Source organism: Hevea brasiliensis, chromosome 2 (genome assembly GCF_030052815.1).
Source record: "Hevea brasiliensis isolate MT/VB/25A 57/8 chromosome 2, ASM3005281v1, whole genome shotgun sequence".
In the NCBI taxonomy this organism is placed as follows: domain Eukaryota; kingdom Viridiplantae; phylum Streptophyta; class Magnoliopsida; order Malpighiales; family Euphorbiaceae; genus Hevea; species Hevea brasiliensis.
In genome coordinates, this window is record NC_079494.1 from 43,347,290 (window position 1) to 43,369,248 (window position 21,959).

Here is a 21,959-nt window from a genome sequence, read left to right on the forward strand (position 1 = left end):
TCATATCGAAGTACGGTTCTAGGCATCCTAGCTGTCCGGACAGCACTGGTCACTGGAGCAGCAGAACGCACTACCGAACTTAGGGGTGTTACATGTGCAGAGTTGTGTATCCCCTCAAATTAAACATGATTACATGATCTGTATGAATATATAAAATAAATTAAAAATAATGAACATAGAATTAAACATTACATGGCATAGATCTTGAAAAAAAAATAAAAGAACTAACCTTTAGGAAATATCGCTAGAAAGAAAGAAGAACTAAAAGAATTTTGGCTATTCCTCTCTTTAATTTTTTTTCTTTTTTTTATTTTTTTATTTTTTGTCTTCTCCTCTCCCCTCTTTTTTTTTTTCTTTTTCCCTCCCCTTCTTCTTTTTTTTTTTTTCTTTTCAGTAGGGGTATTTATAGGGTTTTGGGAGAGAGGTGTGATAGGGTTTGGAGTCTTATGGTGATAAAGTTCAGATAACTTAAACAACTAGGATTGCAGAATTTGGGTGAGACTGAGATATGGATGAGGTGTTTCAACCAATAGCAAGAGAGGGGAAGGGAAAGGCAGTAAGAGAGAGTGAGGAAGAGGTGTGGTAGGGTTTGAGGTCTTGGTGTGATAAGGTTCAGATAACTTAAACAACTGGGATTGAGGAATTTAGGTGAGACTGGGATATGGGTTGAGGTGTTCCAACTAATAGGAAGAGAGGGAAAGGGGGTGGCACCAATAGGGAGTGAGAAAGAGAGTCGGCCCAATGGGGGAGAGAGAGTTTGTATAGGAGAGGGATAGAGAAAAAGATATTTTCTTATTTTAATTTTCAAAACACAAATTAAATGGGTCCTATTTAAAATTTCTAACTAGGCTTTCTTAGGCCCATGGCACCCAATTAACTCAATTAGGTCCATTTAAGGACTACCCATATCAAATTTAAGCAAAACAAAATTTTATTTAAATTAAATTAATTTTCCAAAAAGCGTATTATTTTTTTTTTTCAAGATCATGCCACGAAATTGATAATTCAGTTCCATGCCTTCAATTATATCTTACAGTCATACACTTTTTCATCATCGGGTTTCCCACGGCCTCAATGCACATGCTCATCACAAAATAAGGGTCTACAATTAGTCAAAGTTTACAATGTAGACATAAAAACTACTAAGCAATATATGTAATCTCAATTAATAACATGTCTTATACTTTCACTATTCATCAATACCATGATTCATTAATCAAATTCATGTAATTAACCATCTACTAAACCCATCAAAGCTACCAGAAATTACCACTTGCTCTTAGGTCTCCAAAATTTGTTCAAACCCTAAATTGAATACCCAATCATCACATATTCACTGAATTGACTTACTAGCATATAAAATTACTCTAAATCAACCTTAATTCCCATCAAATACATGTAAGAACAACTCAATTACCTTCCACTTCCATGGCTGCCATAAATTGTACACATCAAAAACTCATCAAAACCTTCAAATTTCTTCACCATTCAACTCATCTCAACCTTAAAATAAAGTTTAATGAAGTAAGGAATGAAAAACTAGCACTAACTTTTATTTGGAGCTTGCTAAACTGTTAGTAGTATACCCTAGAGCATATCATTTAGTATATATCTTGTACATGTTTTATTAATAAAAATGGCATTTTCACTTTTCCGTTTATATAATATATTTATGTGTAATAGAAAAGGTCCACTGATATTTTGTTAGAAATTCTATTCTTAAGTTGTTAAGAATATGAGTGACAGTATTTCTAGCACAAAGTATCATAAATTGGTTCACAATAGAGGATACTTCACAATAAGGACATGACTTATCTAGAAAGATTGTAATCATGTTTGTTCCCAAGTTATTTATATGAGATGTAAATAAGATGGAATGGTGAGCCTCATGCCATATAACAAACATGATAGGCACTTATGCATGATAAGTAGGCCGAACCAGTGACATTTATGACAAGCGCATGGAGTTTACTCTTGTCAATGCATTATCATAAATCATATCAGTGCATATAATCTTTAGACCTGAGATAGCACAATTATCTTGTATCTAGGTGGTTTGAGTTTGATACTGCTTTCATACTTGTACTGTGTATGGGTATATGGGCATGTGTTGGCTCCTACTAGTTATATATGGAGGTAGGTGTTGATCAAGATGGAATCTGTTACCCTAAGTAAATAGGGATAAAATCCTATGCTCATTTAATTATTCTTAATGTTTCAAGTTCCTTCTCACACCCTACCCCTCTGTAAGGCATAACATGATCCCATAGTATACCTAATGAATCACCAACTCCGTCTACTGATAACCCATTAAATACACTACAAGGGATTTTAAAAACTTTTCTTACTTCTTTTACAATGGTGAGCACTATTTACAGGTGTTAAAAACCTTTTTGAACTGAAGTGATAGAACTAACGCATTTGAATTATTTGGAATTTCTGTAAAAATTTTGGCAGAGTGCCATCTGTATTTTGGATAAAACAGTTCTTCAGAAAACCTGTAAAAAGCACTTCAATATTTTTCCAAATCTCAACTCCAACATTTTTCTCAACACAACATGTTTCTCAACTCAAATCCACAGTGATTTTTCAAAGACTGCGATACAAGAAATATAATACAATTTTTACAAGCCAAAATAACTCATAATTATTTTACAACTTCAGGTAGAATTTGAATTTACAACTGCTCAAAATCAAAAACAATATGTACATATAGTGGTCATACATTATAGTACAAAATGCAAAATGTTGGTAAACTCATTATACCCGGTAATCTCTCGCTGGAGGTACTAGCAGCCTAGTCTGCTTACTGTCTGTCTACTGCGATGACAATAAAGCTATCACTGAGACAATGTCTCAGTGGTGCACAACATTAACCAAATACAACTTAAATCACAATTCAAAAATCATATAAATAGTGGATACTTAAAACCATAGTTAATTTCAAGACAGTAATTGTCAACAAGAATTTAAACTCCATTTCTCAATATCACAATAAATTTTAATAAGTCAGATCATGGTTGAATTCAAAAGACAGTATATGTCAATAAGAGTTTAAACTCATTTCACAATCTCACAATACATATCAATAAATCACACACAGCTTAATCATGTACCAAAGTTCAATTCGTCCCAAAAGCCGATGGCTAATGAGGTATTCAATTCGTCCCAAAAGTCGATGACTAATGAGGAATAACATAGCTAGCTAGCAAAAATATGAGTACTCATCCAATTCGTCCTCAACAGGCACACACCTCAACACTTCAGCTAGAGAGGGAATTCAATTCATCCCACTAGACAAGCTAGCGAGGAATACAATCAATATACATGATAGTTGTGGTTTCAAACCATTTCCAATGCTTTTCAATCAATAAATATCCTTCAATATCATTCAAACAATTTCTCACAATTTCAAATCATTTACAGTGCTTTTCAAGCAATAAATATCCATTCAAACACATTTCCACAATTTAAAACAATAATATACAAATAGTCATAATTCATTTCAATTGAAAAATTCAAAAGAAATAGTTATTGTGCACAAACCTCTGATAATTGTCTCTGAGTCCGACTCGTGTTTCCTTCCCTTTCCTCGAGTCTTTACTAACCGAGAAACACAATTTGAAGTGTTTCAGACTAAATTAAATCGTCTATCGATAATGTTTGACAAATAATTCACTGAAAGCTATTATTTGCTTAATCACCTAATATACCGACCCTCGATGCGTTCTAGGTAAATTAGGTTTTAGTGTCGTTAATATGTCACATTCGATAGTGTTTTAGGGTTGGTACACGTTACCAATTTCATTTCCTTGTTTAGTGCATTTTATTGCAACTTGCTGGATTCCGGGATACTAGTTTGACCTAGCCGGACGACCTAGTTCCCTTGGTTTTCGGGTTTCGGTCAAAACTACAAACTTGTAGATCTATGTCTTACGGAACGTAGGAAAAAATTTTAGGTCATTCTGAGTTATGTAGACCAAGTTATGGTCATTTTACTATTGCTAGTCAAATGGTATCAAATTAGGTCATTTTAGGTCAAATTTGGTCAACTTTGGTTCGGCCAGTTTTTGGACCCGAACTTGTGCAAGCTGTTTGACTTGCTTATGGTCATTTTTGGGCTTTGATGTCTTCATAAGACTTGTAGGTATGGGTCTTAAATATTCATGGTTAAATTTTTAGGTCAATTGGACCTGTTTTAAGTGAGTTATGGTCTAAACACTAACTGCTGCCCAATTGGTCAATTTTCAGGCCTCATTTGCACTTAATCCGAATTGGTCATTTTTCATGCTACCTTGCAAGCAGAATTTTGGTATGCTTTCTCAATGAAAGTTGGCACATTTTGTGCTAGTTTCACCTCCAATTGGTCTCATACCAATTGGAGTTACATATTTAGAGTTATAGGCTAAAATGCATACTGCCCTTAAATACATTGCATAAACATGTATCAATTACACATTTGGCTTGCTCTAAGTCCATCTCTCTTACCCATTCTGTTTTGGTACATTACCAAAACCATATACCACTTCACTTTAAAGTCACTTTGGCAGATTTCAAACATCCTTAACACACCAAATAAAACTCTAATTCATAAAGTCCAAATACAACCATAAATACACATAAACACTACTCATCATTTCATACAATTTCCACCAATAATTTATATACATATCCATCAATCCTCAATGTCATAATTCTGCCAATATCTTCATGAATTCATACATTCATCAAAGAGTCCTAAGGCTGCCGAATTGTTCCACAATGCCAAAGTGTCCTACAATTCATCAATTTCCACTCCAAGTGCACAATTACCATATACATGTGGAATAACTTACTAGGACATTAAATCACCCTAATCAACATAATTTCTCATCAAATATATGTATGAATATTTCATTAAACATACAACTCCATGGCTGTCCAAAATTGATATATCAAGAACTCCTCAAAACTTAAAATTTTCTTCACAAAGCAAACACCCATAACATGTATACAAACTTTAACAAAGCAATATTCAAAAATACAAACTTACCTTTGGTTGGGACTTGTTAAACCTTGACTAAACTTCTTGATTTTAGTATCAAACTCTTCCTTGTGATGTGGGGATAAAACTTAATGAAGAAACCTAAGTGATTGGAGGTGAAATGAAGGAGTGGAGGAAGCTTTAAGTGAAACGGCAATGGAGGATGTCACCTCTCCCATTTCAGCATGGATGAAGAACTTAGAGAAAATGAATTTGCAGATTGTATATTAGGTGTACACCTGCCCCTTTTTGTTCTTTATTTATTCAATAGTGGCCCACTCACTCAATTTAATCATATAATATGTTTAACTTCCTTTTATTCCACATTAAACCCTTAATTTTTGCTATTTACATTAGGTACCACCAAATTAATTTTTCATTTTATTTTCCAAGTGTAATATTATTTATTTTTAATGGACATTTAGGTCAAAAGACAATTCGGGATGTCAAATGACCATAATGCCCTTGTTCAGGTTGCATTCCCGATTTTTCGGTAACACCGGGTTTTGTCCATTTTTCGATTTCTCACTTTTCTTTGTACTAATTATTTAATTTTTCTTTAATATTTCTAATGATATTTATACTTCAATTGATGTCTCTTTAAGTCCTAAAAATATTTTCCAGGGTTCCCCGCACCAGTATACCAACGGTCCACGCCAGTAACTTCCTGCAAGGTCACCCATCGCTAGGGTTCTCGCCGCTTAACTTGGTTACCTTTCTTTGCTATTATTTTTCCTTTGTTTTTCTTGTATTTTCTTTTCTTGTATTTCATTATTTTATGTCTCCTCACTCATAACGTGTAGTTCTAGGCATCCTAGCTGTCCGATAACACTGCCACCGAATAAAGAGAACGCACTATCAACATAGGGGTGTTACAATTCTCCCCCTTAAAATAAATTTCGTCTCGAAATTTTACTCGCATTAGTCTCTCGAACATTGTGGGTGCTGTCTCCACATATCCTCTTCACGTTCCCAAGTAGCTTCCTGCCCGAATGATGGTTCCACAAAGACTTTAACTGTGTATCTGCTTATTCCTCACCGCTTCACCTCATAAGCCAGAATTTTTATAGGTTCTTCCTCATATGAGAGGTCTGGATTTACCTCAATCTCTTCAATCGATAGTACATGAGATGGGTCGATCTGTACCTCCTTAACATGGACACATGGAAGACACTGTATCCTTGCTACCTGGAGGTAATGCCAACCGATATGCCAAAGGACCCACTCTTTCCGTAACCTCATATGGTCCGATGAAATGAGGACTCGCTTTCCTTTCTGCCAAATCTCATAATCCTCTTCCAAGGAGAAACTTTGAGGAATACCTTATCACCCACTGCATATTCAATATCTCTTCTTTTCAAATCAACATAGGACTTCTGACGGTCTGATGCAGCCTTGAGTCTATCTTTAATCAATCTGATCTTTTCCTCTGTCTGCTGAACAATTTCTGGCCCAATCATCTTCCTTTCACCTACTTCATCCCAACATAAGGGAGTTCTGCACTTTCTGCCATACAAAGCTTCATATGGAGGCATCCCAATGCTTGATTGGTAGCTGTTGTTATAAGCAAACTCAATCAAAGGCAAGTGTGTATCCCAACTACCTTCAAATTCAATCACACAAGCCCATAGCATATCCTCCAATATCTGAATAACCCTTTCAGACTGGCCATCTGTCTGTGGGTGGAATGCTGTGCTGAAGTTCAATCTAGTTCCTAGGGCTCTCTGAAGACTACCCCAAAATCTAGAAGTGAACCTAGGATCTCTGTCAGATACAATTGATACTGGCACTCCATGCAATTTTACAATCTCATATATGCACAATTTGGCCAATATTTCCAGGCTCTAATCCATCCGAACTGGCAAAAAGTGAGCAAACTTGGTCAATCTGTCAACTATAACCCATACAGCATCATGACTACTCTGTGTCCTTGGAAGTCCTGTAACAAAATCCATAGTTATTCGTTCCCATTTCCACTGCATCGACAAAGGATGTAACAAACCAGCTGGAACTTGATGTTCTGCCTTTACTTGCTGACAAGTTAGGCATTTGGAAACAAATTCAACTATATCTCTCTTTATACCCATCCACCAGTAATGTTCTTTCAGTCCTCTGTACATTTTAGTTCCACCAGGGTGCATAGCAAAAGGAGACTCATGTGCTTCCTTCATAATGATCTTTCTCAATTCCACATCACTAGGAACGCACATTCTACCCTGATGTAGCAATAAACCATCATCTCTCACAGAGAATTCAGGTTTCTAGCCCTATTGGACTTCTTTCAGTAGCTTCTGATATTTTTCATCACTCTGAGCAGCCATTCTGATCTGATCAATCAACACTGGCTGTGCATGCCAAGCAACTATTGTCTGTCCCTCATCATCAATCTCTAAACTGGCATGCTGTGCTTTCAATTCATATATCATGGACAAAGGAGAAACTCTGACACTTGCCATAGTCTTGCGACTTAAGGCGTCAGCCACTACATTTGCTTTCCCTGGCTGATAGTCTATTAAGCAATCATAATCTTTGATGAGTTCTAACCATCTCCTCTGCCTCAAATTTAATTCCTTCTGGGTGCCTAAGTACTTCAAGCTCTTGTGATCTGTGTAAATGTAGCATTTCTCCCCATACAAATAGTGTCTCCAGATCTTCAGAGCAAAAACAATAGCTGCTAGCTCCAGATCATGTGTTGGATAGTCCCTCTCATGCGGTTTCAGCTGGCGTGATGCATAAGCAATGACATTCCGATCTTGCATCAGTACACAGCCTAACCCATTGTGAGAAGTATCACTATAAACTGTGTATTCTTTACCCAGAGTAGGTAAAGTGAGGACTGAGCTCACCAAACACCTCTTCAACTCATCAAAACTTTGCTAGCATTTATCAGTCCACTGAAATTTTACATCTTTCCGAAGCAGTTTGGTCAGTGGAGAAGATAACATAGAAAACCCCTTCACAAACCGACGGTAATATCCAGCTAAACCCAGAAAACTACGAATTTCTGTGATGTTCCTGGGTGGCTTCCAATTAAGGATAGCTTCTACCTTGCTGGAATCTACCTTGATCCCTTCAGCTGACACAACATGTCCCAAAAAGGAGATTTCTCTCAGCCAAAATTCTCATTTCGACAATTTGGCGTATAGTTGTTTCTCCCTTAAGGTCTGCAGTACAATCCGCAGATGTCTGTCATGCTCCTCTGCATTCCTTGAATATATCAAAATGTCATCAATAAACACCACCACAAATTGATCAAGATATAGTCTAAAGATAGTGTTCATCAGATCCATAAAAGCAGCTGGAGCATTTGTTAACCCGAATGGCATTACTAGAAACTCATAGTGGCCATACCGAGTTCTGAAAGCAGTTTTTGGAATACTTTGCTCTTGCACCTTCAACTGATAATAACGAGATCGCAAATCAATTTTGGAGAATACAGTTGCACCCTTCAACTGATCAAACATATCATCAATGCGAGGCAATGGATATCTATTCTTTATTGTCACCTTATTCAACTGCCGGTAGTCAATGCATAAGCGATGAGTACCATCCTTCTTCTTAACAAACAACACTGGTGCTCCCCAAGGCGACACACTAGGGCGGATGAAGCCCTTTTCAAGTAGTTCTTGCAATTGTATCATTAACTCCTTCAACTCTGCTGGTGCCATTCTGTATGGCGTTATGGAGATTGGATCCACACCAGGCATAACATTAATTTCAAACTGCACTTCTCTTCCGAGGTAATCCCGCAATTCATCAGAAACATATCCGAAAGTCATGTCTCGTAGGGATGTCCTTCAATGCCGACTCCCACTTAGGTGTCTACCACATGTGCCAAGTAGGCTTCACACCTTTCTCGATCATCTTTCTAGCTAGTGCAGCCGAAATGATGTTTGATGGCAATAATCGCTTTCCCATGTATTACCACATCATCAGATCGAGGAAGGCCAAAAGTGACTGCTTTTCACTTACACCAATCATGGCATGATGCCTAGCTAACCAATCCATGCCCAAGATGATATCATAATCTCTGAAGGGCATTTCAAAGAAATCAAACAGGAAAGTGTGTCCTTGGATCACCAAAGGACAATCTCTATACATTCTATTAACCCTGACTTCCTGTCCTAGTGGACTTGTTACTAGCACCTCAAAGTCCATTTTTGTACATGGAACAGTAATGCAATCAATGATGCTAGCACTCACATAAGAATGGGTAGAACTCGGATCAAATAACACAAACACATTCTGATTAAAAGTTGAGAAGGTACCAGCCACAACATTAGATGTCTCTGCCTCTTCCCTCTGTCTCATTGCATACATTCTGATTGGAGCACTGTCTTACTCTGATTGTTTCACTGTGCCTTGGCTGCCTGCTGGGCTACCTCTACCCCTACCTCTACCTCTGCTGGGTGGTTGTGAACTTCTGGTGACAGTGGCTCGAATCGACCCTTCTGCAGAGTAGGAGGTGGTCCAACTCTGCGACCATCGTGCGCCCTTGGCAAAGTGTCCTGCCTCCACGCTTATAACAGCTCCAATAGCCTTGTAGCAGATCCCACCATGATTTCTTCCACAAGTTTCACATTGGCGGGAGGGTAGGAACCTCTGTACTCACCGACCAGATAGGGAGGCTTCATTCCGAATATCTTCCCTACTGCATTTCTTGCCACCTCCGCCATGTCCCCATAGTTCTTCCTCTTTCTAGTAGGACCACCGAACTCTGTTTCATCGATTTTCCCTCTTTCTCTGTCTTCTCCGATTTCTTTCTCTCAGAGCGACTTAGACTCAATTCTTTCTAACTCCAGAGCTTGAGAAATAAGTTCAGAGAAGTTAATGTGTTTGAAGCCGACTACTTGTAATCTGATACTGGGCTTCAAGCCGGTTTCAAACCTCTTGCATCTCTCGCTGCTGGTAGAAAGTAAACTCACTGCATAATCGCTCAGGCGGGAAAATTCTCTTTCATACTCACCACCGATCTGCTCCCTATTTGGACTTAGGAATTCTTGTAACTTCCGGTCTACATAAGCATCGTGACATATTTACATCGAATTCCCGAGAAAGTCATTCCATGTTAGCACCGCAGTTCTACTGCATCGTGGGGAATGGCTTTCCACCACCATAAGCATCCTCAGTAGCAAGATACGAGTATTCAAATCTGAGCTCCTCTGCAATGCGCTTTCTTGAATACCCTATCCATCCTCTCTAACCATTGTTCACTTTCTAGAGGATCTACTGTCCCCTTAAACTCAGAGCCCCATACTTCATCAATTTGTCATCTCGCCTAGTAGGAGATTGTGGTTGTACCATCGTGTCTCAGATTGGGACTTGAGTAGGCACATTACCGACCATTTGTTGGAACATTGCGACCATCTGTTGAGCGAATCGAGCAAGAAATCTGCAGATCGCAAGGGTGGTGCTACTGAACCACTGACATTTTGTAGGCCTGGGGCATCCCCTTGCACCTCAGCCTCAATAGATTGATCGACTAAACGATCACCCTCTTCCATAGTCAATGCGAGGATTTTAGATCTCCTGAACAAATAACACAAGGAGATTTCCTCCCGTTAGTGCATATTTATAATGTAATGTACTGTATGTATCAAACAATGATATTGAGCAGTTGTACTATGAAGAAAGAATATTCAAATAACATGTGAAAATAGAATTTAAAAACTTTGCTCTGATACCACCAAAACATGTCACACCCTACCCCTCTGTAAGGCATAACATGATCCCGTAGTATACCTAATGAATCTCCAACTCCATCTACTGATAACCCATTAAATACACTACAAGGGATTTTAAAAACTTTTCTTACTTCTTTTACAATGGTGAGCACTATTTACAGGTGTTAAAAACCTTTTTGAACTGAAGTGATAGAACTAACGCATTTGAATTATTTGGAATTTCTGTAAAAGTTTTTGCAGAGTGCCATCTGTATTTTGGATAAAACAGTTCTTCAGAAAACCTGTAAAAAGCACTTCAATATTTTTCCAAATCTCAACTCCAACATTTTTCTCAACAAAACATGTTTCTCAACTCAAATCCACAGTGATTTTTCAAAGACTGCGATACAAGAAATATAATACAATTTTTACAAGCCAAAATAACTCATAATTATTTTACAACTTCAGGTAGAATTTGAATTTACAACTGCTCAAAATCAAAAACAATATGTACATACAGTGGTCATACATTACAGTACAAAATGTAAAATGTTGGTATACTCATTATACCCGGTAATCTCTCGCTGGAGGTACTAGCAGCCTAGTCTGCTGCCCTGTCTGTATGTCTACCTGCGACAACAATAAAAAGCTATTACTGAGACAATGTCTCAGTGGTGCACAACATTAACCAAATACAACTTAAATCACAATTCATAAATCATATAAATAGTTGATACTTAAAACCATAGTTAATTTCAAAACAGTAATTGTCAACAAGAATTTAAACTCCATTTCTCAATATCACAATAAATTTTAATAAGTCAGATCATGGTTGAATTCAAAAGACAGTATATGTCAATAAGAGTTTAAACTCATTTCACAATCTCACAATACATATCAATAAATCACACACAGCTTAATCATGTACCAAAGTTCAATTCATCCCAAAAGCCGATGGCTAATGAGGTATTCAATTCATCCCAAAAGTCGATGACTAATGAGGAATAACATAGCTAGCTAGCAAAAATATGAGTACTCATCCAATTCGTCCTCAACAGGCACACACCTCAACACTTCAGCCAGAGAGGGAATTCAATTCGTCCCACTAGACAAGCTAGTGAGGAATACAATCAATATACATGATAGCTGTGGTTTCAAACCATTTCCAATGCTTTTCAATCAATAAATATCCATCAATATCATTCAAACAATTTCTCACAATTTCAAACCATTTACAGTGTTTTTCAAGCAATAAATATCCATTCAAACACATTTCCACAATTTAAAACAATAATATACAAATAGTCATAATTCATTTCAATTAAAAAATTCAAAAGAAATAGTTGTTGTGCACAAACCTCTGATAATTGTCTCCTAGTCTGAACTCAGTGTTTCCTTCCCTTTCCCTGAGTCTTTACTAACTGAGAAACACAATTTGAAGTGTTTCAGTACTAAATTAAACTGTCTCTATCGATAATGTTTGACAAATAATTCACTGAAAGCTATTATTTGCTTAATCACCTAATATACCGACCCTCGATGCGTTCTAGGTAAATTAGGTTTTAGTGTCGTTAATATGTCACATTCGATAGTGTTTTAAGGTTGGTACACATTACCAATTTCATTTCCTTGTTTAGTGCATTTTATTGCAACTTGCTGGATTCCGGGATACTAGTTTGACCTAGCCGGACGACCTAGTTCCCTCGGTTCTCGGGTTTCGGTCAAAACTACAAACTTGTAGATCTATGTCTTATGGAACATGGGGCAAAATTTTAGGTCATTCTGAGTTATGTAGACCAAGTTATGGTCATTTTACTATTGCTGGTCAAATGGCATCAAATTAGGTCATTTTAGGTCAAATTTGGTCAACTTTGGTTCGGCCAGTTTTTGGACCCAAACTTGTGCAAGCTGTTTGACTTACTTATGGTCATTTCTGGGCTTTGGTGTCTTCATAAGACTTGTAGGTATAGGTCTTAACTATTCATGGTTAAAATTACAGGTCAATTGGACCTGTTTTGAATGAGTTATGGCCTAAACACTAACTGCTGCCCAATTGGTCAATTTTCAGGCCTCATTTGCACTTAATCCAAATTGGTCATTTTTCATGCTACCTTGCAAGCAGAATTTTGGTATGCTTTCTCAATGAAAGTTGGCACATTTTGTGCCTAGTTTCACCTCCAATTGATCTCATACCAATTGGAGTTACATATTTAGAGTTATAGGCTAAAATGCATACTGCCCTTAAATACATTGCATAAACATGTATCAATTACACATTTACCTTGCTCTAAGTCCATCTCTCTTACCCATTCTGTTTTGGTACATTACCAAAACCATATACCACTTCACTTTAAAGTCACTTTGGCAGATTACAAACATCCTTAACACACCAAATAAAACTCTAATTCATAAAGTCCAAATATAACCATAAATACACATAAACACTACTCATCATTTCATACAATTTCCACCACTAATTTATATACATATCCATCAATCCTCAATGTCATAATTCTGCCAATATCTTCATGAATTCATACATTCATCAAAGAGTCCTAAGGCTGCCGAATTGTTCCACAATGCCAAAGTGTCCTACAATTCATGAATTTTCATTCCAAGTGCACAATCACCATATACATGTGGAATAACTTACTAGGACATTAAATCACCCTAATCAACATAATTTCTCATCAAATATATGTATGAATATTTCATTAAACATACAACTCCATGGCTGTCCAAAATTGATATATCAAGAACTCCTCAAAACTTAAAATTTCCTTCACAAAGCAAACACCCATAACATGTATACAAACTTTAACAAAGCAATATTCAAAAATACAAACTTACCTTTGGTTGGGACTTGTTAAACCTTGACTAAACTTCTTGATTTTAGTATCAAACTCTTCCTTGTGATGTGGGGATAAAACTTAATGAAGAAACCTAAGTGATTGGAGGTGAAATGAAGGAGTGGAGGAAGCTTTAAGTGAAACGGCAATGGAGGATGTCACCTCTCCCATTTCGGCATGGATGAAGAACTTAGAGAAAATGAATTTGCAGATTGTATATTAGGTGTACACCTGCCCCTTTTTGTTCTTTATTTATTCAATAGTGGCCCACTCACTCAATTTAATCATATAATATGTTTAACTTCCTTTTATTCCACATTAAACCCTTAATTTTTGCTATTTACATTAGGTACCACCAAATTAATTTTTCATTATATTTTCCAAGTGTAATATTATTTATTTTTAATGGACATTTAGGTCAAAAGACAATTCGGGATGTCAAATGACCATAATGCCCCTGTTCGGGTTGCATTCCCGATTTTTCGGTAACACCGGGTTTTGTCCGTTTTTCGATTTCTCACTTTTCTTTGTACTAATTATTTAATTTTTCTTTGATATTTCTAATGATATTTATGCTTCAATTGATGTCTCTTTAAGTCCTAAAAATATTTTCTAGGTTCCTCATGATCCAGTGGTCACCAACGGTCCACGCCAGTAACTTCCTGCAAGGTCACCCATCGCTAGGGTTCTCGGCTCGCTTAACTTGGTTACCTTTCTTTGCTATTATTGTTCCTTTGTTTTTCTTGTATTTTCTTTTCTTGTATTTCATTATTTTATGTCTCCTCACTCATAACGAAGTGTAGTTCTAGGCATCCTAGCTGTCCGGATAACACTGGCCACCGGAACAGTAGAACGCACTATCGAACATAGGGGTGTTACATTCCTGGCCAGGATAGATAGATTTAATCAGAAAAGAGTTTCTAGTGAGAAAAATCCTTTTAATCAAGAATTGGAATTAAAAGAGAACATAATATTCATAGCAAATAGAGTTTGACATAAACCATGACTCCAGCTCGAATTGAGATTTTGTAACAGAGAGATTCTAGTGCATGCTAATATATGATTATAGGTTTATTTAAGGCATTCCTTATTACTGATTGGGTGGCCGTGGCATGCTATGCTAGGTGTTAACCATGATCTATGAGGTGCCTAAAATGATTTAGAGAAATCATTTATGGTAAGAAAAAGTTCTGATGATATTAAGAGTTGATATCATATCTCATTGCCAATTAGTGATGAGCCTAGTGAGTCACACACATACACAAGTAATCACCAAGTTAAATGTGATTTAATTAATTAGTTAAAGAGTTTAATTGATTAATTAAATAGGTTTGGTTTACAATTAGATTGCAAAGTTCCCAGCATGGCTTGAAACCAAATCTAGGTTATTGGATGTATAGTATAAGTTAAATTTATATTTAAAATGTTTAAATATGAATTTAATTATGATAAATTAATTAATAGAGATTAATTAATTTATATTTGATATAAATTGATTAGAAGAGATAAAATATTTATTTTGTGTTGAGAACTCAAAATTACAAAACAATGGTAATTTGGTCATTTCATAGGGTGACATGTGGCACCATGAGATGATGACACATGGCACCATATAAGCTTGCAATTTGTCTTCCAATCATGTAAGATGATCAAAGTCAAGATTAAATTTAGCTTTGACACTTGGCTTAATGTGATTAGGTCAATTAAAATTCTGAGCCAATCAGAAAATGACATGTGGCAAGGGTTTTAAGTGATGACCTAATTATATAATGTGATGATATGAAAGAATGAAATAACAATCTGATTATTTCTCAAGGTGCCACCACCCAAAGAGGCTCTTCTCTCTCTTCTTCTTATTCTTTCATCAATTCAAAGAGAATTGCCCATATTCTCTTGAATTAAAATTGCTAGAAATCATTTCTAGTGTTCTATAGACATCTACATCCTCTCTAAAGGAAAATCCCTATTTTCTAATTGGTTTGCAAGGCTTTAGAAGCTGTTCAAGGAGCTGACATTGGTGATCTTGGTGTGGACAATCTAAAGGGACAACATTTGGAGTCCTAGGTGCTTCCCAAAGGTACCAAACACATCTACAGTGCATCAAAAAGTTAGTGCACATGTTCTTGAATTAATCTAGGGTTCTAATGAATTAATATATTAATTTTAAAATCTTAAATGGCAAATGTAGATCCAAATACATATTAAAAGTGTTTTAATATGCTACTGAACATTGAAATCAATAGGTAAATAATAAATCTTGCATGATGCATGAGACCTTAAAAGAAAATTTTTGAATTCAATGTTCTAATCTAATAATTTTCATGCTTCCACTCCTTCAATTGGTATCAGAGAAACTATATTTGCCATTTAGATTCTTTAATTACTGATTTAATTGTGTGATTTGATCAAAAGTTGATTGATTCATTGCTAGTTGCAAAGAATAAGTGGCGGCATGATGATGAGCACCGTTGGTGTGCATGGTTTGGTTCATTCAACCATGCGCATGGATTTTGGGCTTGAACGTGGGCTTCTTTTCAAGGCCCATGACTAATTAAAATGTTTAATTAGGAGTTTTAATCACACAATTAAATTTTGATTCAAATCTGAATTTTTAAATTTGTTTGAATGTGATTCAAATCTAAATTTTTAAATTTGTTTGAATATGATTCAAATCTGAATTTTTAAATTTGTTTGAATCATATTCAAATCTAGATTTTTAAGTTAAAAATGAGATATTCAATTTAATTTTAGTATGTATGTTTTATTTAATTGTTAAATGGTGATATGCATGGTGGATGATCATGGACAATAAAAGACCAATGTGGTTGGATTTATTTCTTTTATGTTTCTTTGGGTTATAAATTAATTAATTTATTTTAGGGGCATGTATTATAAAGGTTGTAATATTTTTGGGTTATAATTTCATTTATTTGGTTCTTGTAAATTCGCTTTGGTATGCCAAGGATTACTATGTAATTGGATTGTAAGAAGATCAAGGAGGTCAAGAGCATTAGTGAGACCAGTGGGAGGAATTCAAGATCAAGTGTTGATTATGTACTCCTTCAGCAACTCTTGTAACATGAATGAATGAAATGCACCTAGGAATGCTCTGATTCAATTCTTGGAGGCTCAGAATTGAATCTCTTAGAAAGTCCATGATCATACCATATTTATATGTTTATCCATGAATGCATGAGATGTATGGGAATGTACGCAAGTATATGATATATGCATGCTAATTAGATAATGTGCAAAGTGAGACCATAATAGTAATTAGGCCGACCATAAAATCTTCTAAACAAATGATTAAGTTGGAAATGACATAATTAAAGGTAATTATATCATGGGCCCTCCATTGAGACAATTATTTTAAGAAATTTTAAATACTTGCATATGATGCAATTAATTTAAGAGATTTTCTTAAGAATAATTGTTAAGCATGAGATGTTGTAAACATGTAAATGGTTTGGTGGCCAATAATGGATGTGCCTAAGGACATTAAAATTATTTGCATGCTTACTGGCTCAATGGGATCAACTTAACTAATGCAAGATAAGTCAATAATGGATGTGCCTGAGATTTTGAGCATTAAGGGCTAGGTAAAAGGATTGAACCTCACATGAGATGTGTTGGGCAAGAAGTTGCTCCCTTATAATTTATTGTAATTCCAATAATGGATGTGCCTGAGGATGATCAATAAGATTATAAAAATTCAATCACCCACTAGAAATCCATCCAACTAGGATTTCCGTTTTCTACTTTGGAAGTGTAGGATTCGCTAAGTTGGTGGGAGGACCAATTTGATTAAAAGACCATATTCATTTTGGTTAAATACATGATACATTTACTAATTAATCTGGTTATTTTCTGCAGTTAATTTTTGGTTAATAATGAGCACACCACAACCACCATCATCCAATATTCTTGCGAGCATACTTGTTCATAATAGGTTGATAAGACCTAATCTTTCTGATTGGCTAAGAAATTTGAAACTTGTCTTGGACTTGGAACATATAGGATATGTTCTAGACTCACAGGTTTCTAGTCCCTTACCTCCAGAGACCACTTAAGAGGAAGATAAAACTTTGGACAAGTGGAAGGAGGATGATATGAGAGCCAAGTGTTACATGCTTACTTCTATGAGTAATGAGTTATAGAAGCAACATGAGAATATGCAATATGCAAGTGAGATCCTCCTTCACTTATAAGAGTTGTATGGTGAACATAGTAGGAATGCTAGGTATGAGAAATCTAGGCAGCTATTTCGTATAAGAATGTCTCAGGGACAAAATATTAGGGATTATGTCCACAAGATGATTCGGCTTATTGAGCAGCTGGAACATCTTGACTTTAACATGGATTTTCAACTACAGACGGATTTGATCCTTTAGTTCCTTCCTGAATCATTTGGGAATTTTATGACAAATTTCCATATGACTAAGCAGGAATACACCTTGGCTGGTCTACTTAACATGCTGGTTATTGCCCAAAAGAATATGCCAGGCAATAAAGGGAAAGAGGTAGCTTTGATTGCATTTTCTTCTGCTGGAAAGTCCAATAAGAAAAAGGGCAACAAGAAAAAGAAACCTCAAGTTCCAAGATCTTCCAAGAAGATAGCCAAATAGAAAAACAAAAATCAAAGCTGACAAAGGCAAAGGAAAGTGTTTCCACTACCAAAAGGATGGGCACAGGAATAGGAACTGCCCAGAGTATAGCAAGTAGTAGCAGCTTGCAGTAACGAGACATTAGACTGTTGAAGCCTTAGCCGTAGAATCTAAATCTTTATACATGTGTGGACATGTTTTGTATTTAAATAAGGTTTTACATGTACCTGATGCTTTTAAGAACATCATTTCTGTCACACCTTACCCCTCTATAAAGCATAACAAGATCCAGTAGAATACCTAATGAACTACCAAACTTCACCTACCGATAACTCATTAAGTACCCTACAAGGGGTTTTAAAACAATTTTCTTACTTTTTATAAGTGGTGAGCATTTTCTAACAGGTATCAAAACATTTAATTAGAGTTTGAAAACTAGTTAAGATTTTTGTCCCATTTTATTTTTTCGCAAATTTTATAAAAATTTCGACAGAGTGCCATCTGTATTTTGAGAAAATAGTTCTTCAAATACTTGTAAAAAGCACTTCCAAAGATTTATCTCAATAACTTCATCAATTCAACATCCATCCCAACCAATTTCAACATCATTTCTCAATTTCTAAAATTCAACATCATCAAATAATATAATTCAATTTCATTCAAATTAAAACAAAATATTTCTATTCATATTTCAATAAAGATAAAACAATTTAGATACATCATTCTAAATATTTACATTAGGAAAAACCCAAACCAAAATTTATTACAAGCTTTATACAACTGCTCATTACCATTTCCTACATTTACATACATTACATACATCAAAATAATTTTTACAATCAGGGTATAAAATATACCCGATAAACTTCAGAGTAGTTAGCTCCTCAATCCTCAACTGCTCACTCTGCTGCTCCTCTAGTCTCTATATCTGCGACAGCAATAACAGCTATAGCTGAGTACTAGGACTCAGTGGTGCACAACATACTAAAAATAATCTTTATGCAGAATTTAAACCATGTTTGTTCAAAAATTAAACTGAACATGAAATATAAATTCAAAACATGATTTATAAGATTTTAATCCAAACAATTTCATTGCAAAAGTCTCAAAACAAATTTCATAAAAACGCACAGTTATATCATGCCATTCGAAACAAATATCATCTCAATAGCCATAGGCTAAGGAGAAGTCACATCACAGGGCTAGCTAGCTCAAATGTATGGGAACCCATTCTTTTTCTTTCTACTGGCACACACCTCAACACTTCAGCCAGAGAAGGAATCAAAATTCGAAACTGATTTCCCCCACTAGTCATGCTAGTGAGGTATTCAAATATATGGTCGTGACACTATGATTTCAAAACTATCTTAACAATTTACTAAACATTTGATGACATTTCAAATATATACAATTAAACTTTCAACAATTTAAATTAAAAGCATAATAAACATTTCAAAACAATGATATCACAATTCAATATTTCAATTCATTCAAAACGATGTGCAGAAGAAAATTTACAGAATTTCTATGTTGTGCACAAACCTTATACGAGTTGCCTCTTGGCCTTGACTCGACACCTCGGGTTCTTTCCCGATATTCTTTTCCACTGAAACACACAGTTTCATAGTGTTTCAGCATCACAGCTTATCATAATTCCCAAAATAAATTCAAATTTACTTTTACTTAGCTTTAATATGCTAAACTTGGCATTCTTTAAAATTTGTGTTTCAGGGTTACTATTCACTATACTATTCAAGTCAATTTATTGACTTTCTAAGGCTTAATAGGTATGGGAATTCTAATTTCACCCACATACCACATTTTAGTTACTAAATTTGTTCGTTTTGGTTGTTTACTCAAATTTTAAGTCTTTTAGTTAAATTTGCAAATTTTCAGTTTTGATGTCTTATGTTGCACTATTCCATTAGTCATTTTGCTGTTAGAATTTGACTAAGTTTTCTTCATAGAAATTGTTTCTTGTTGTCTTAACTTTATTCTCCTTTTTGAATCACTCAATTTGGAGTTTTTTAGCTCAAGTTATAGCCATTTGAATCATGGCTGCCAGATTGGACTTAGCCAGATTTCTGGACAAATTTATGGGTTCTAACAGTTTTAGGTCACCAAATTTGGGTGGCTAAATGACATGGTTAAGGGCATAATTTGAGTTTATGTTCTTCATAAAAGTTTTAGGTCTATATCTCAGCTTTCTATTGGTAAAATTTCAGGCCATTTAGACCTGTCTAGCCCAAGTTATGGCCAAATGAACAAACACTGTTCATTTGGTCATTTTTGTACAGGGCAGAACACTCACTTCCGGATTTGGCCAATTTGTTCACTATGCTATGGTCACTTTTTGGGCATGATTCCTAAATGAAAAATGTGCCATTTTGTGTCTAGTTTCATTCCCAATTTGCCTCACACCAATTGGGTTTGTAAATTTTAATTTTTGGTCCTTGAAAGAGAACTTGGTCCTACTGCCTGCATAATGGCCCTAAGCAATCCTAATTTAAACCTAATTCTAACACTTTCAACATACCACAATTGGTCACATATGACCATTTTTCAGCTCAAACAAGGTCAAACACACCATTTGACCATTTCTCTAATTTTTTTCTTCCAAAACCCTAGGTCCAAACCCTAATTACACAATTGTTTCAATTCATGCAATTTCAATACTTTAAACATACATATAACTTCACTAACCTTAGAATTCATATTCAATTAGGTTAAAGCACACCAAACTCTAACCACTCATAGCTGATCGAATTTCATATAGTTCTTAAACATATCATTTTGTTTCATTTTTCAACAAATCATCACTCCATCAAGTTGCCTAAGTATATATGTAAAGATACAAAAAGAGAAATCAACTAACCATTATGCAGAATTTTTTTCCCTTTCAAAACTTCTTCCTTTCTTTTTCTTTTTGTTGTCAAGCTCCTTATCAAGGTCTAACTACAAGATTTAATAATGGAGAGTAAGGTTTATATGGTGAAATTTAAGTTTATGAAGCTTAGTTTAGTGCTTCAATGGAGTAATGTAAGAGAGCTTGGGAGAGAGATATGTCACGGCAACAAAATGAAGAAGAAGGACTTTTTTTTTTCTTTTCTGAATTTTTAACCTTTAATAAGACAAAAATTAACCTAAAAGTTAAATTTTAAATTATTAGGTTTATTGCATCATGCATGATGTTATGCATGATGTAATCACTTTTTCTTTTTCCTCTTTTTTTTATTTATTTTTCTTTAGTTCTTTATTTAATTTTTTGATCCCGAAATTTTCTTTTCTCCAATTTTATTGGACAGTTAGGTTAGGAGTCAGCTCTAGGGGTGAATTGACCAAATTGCCCCTCGCTGGTTTGATCCGGTTTGTTAGTTATTTGAATTTCTTCCGGATCCCTGACCTAATTATTTGACCAGCTTAACAATTCTTTTTCATGATTTTCTCTTTTCCACTGTGTTCGCAATAGTCCTAAGGACTGCAGCGTCATATTTTATGGTTTGAAATTTAAGTTTAAATTGACTTCGCAATCCTTCCCGAAAAGGTCACCCATTGCTATGACTCTCGGCTCATTTAACTTCTTATGTTCTGTTTTTCTTATTTATACTTAACCATTTGACAATTACTAATTATTTGTGTTTAAGGTTTATCTAGTTGTCTTAGATGTGGTTCTAATCCCCTTAATTATCCGGACCGACACCGGTCACCGAAATAGTGAAATATACCAGGCTATGCAAATAGGGGTATTACAATTCTCCCCCCCTTAAAATAAATTTCGTCTTGAAATTTTACCTGGTATCAGTCTCTGAACAGCTATGGG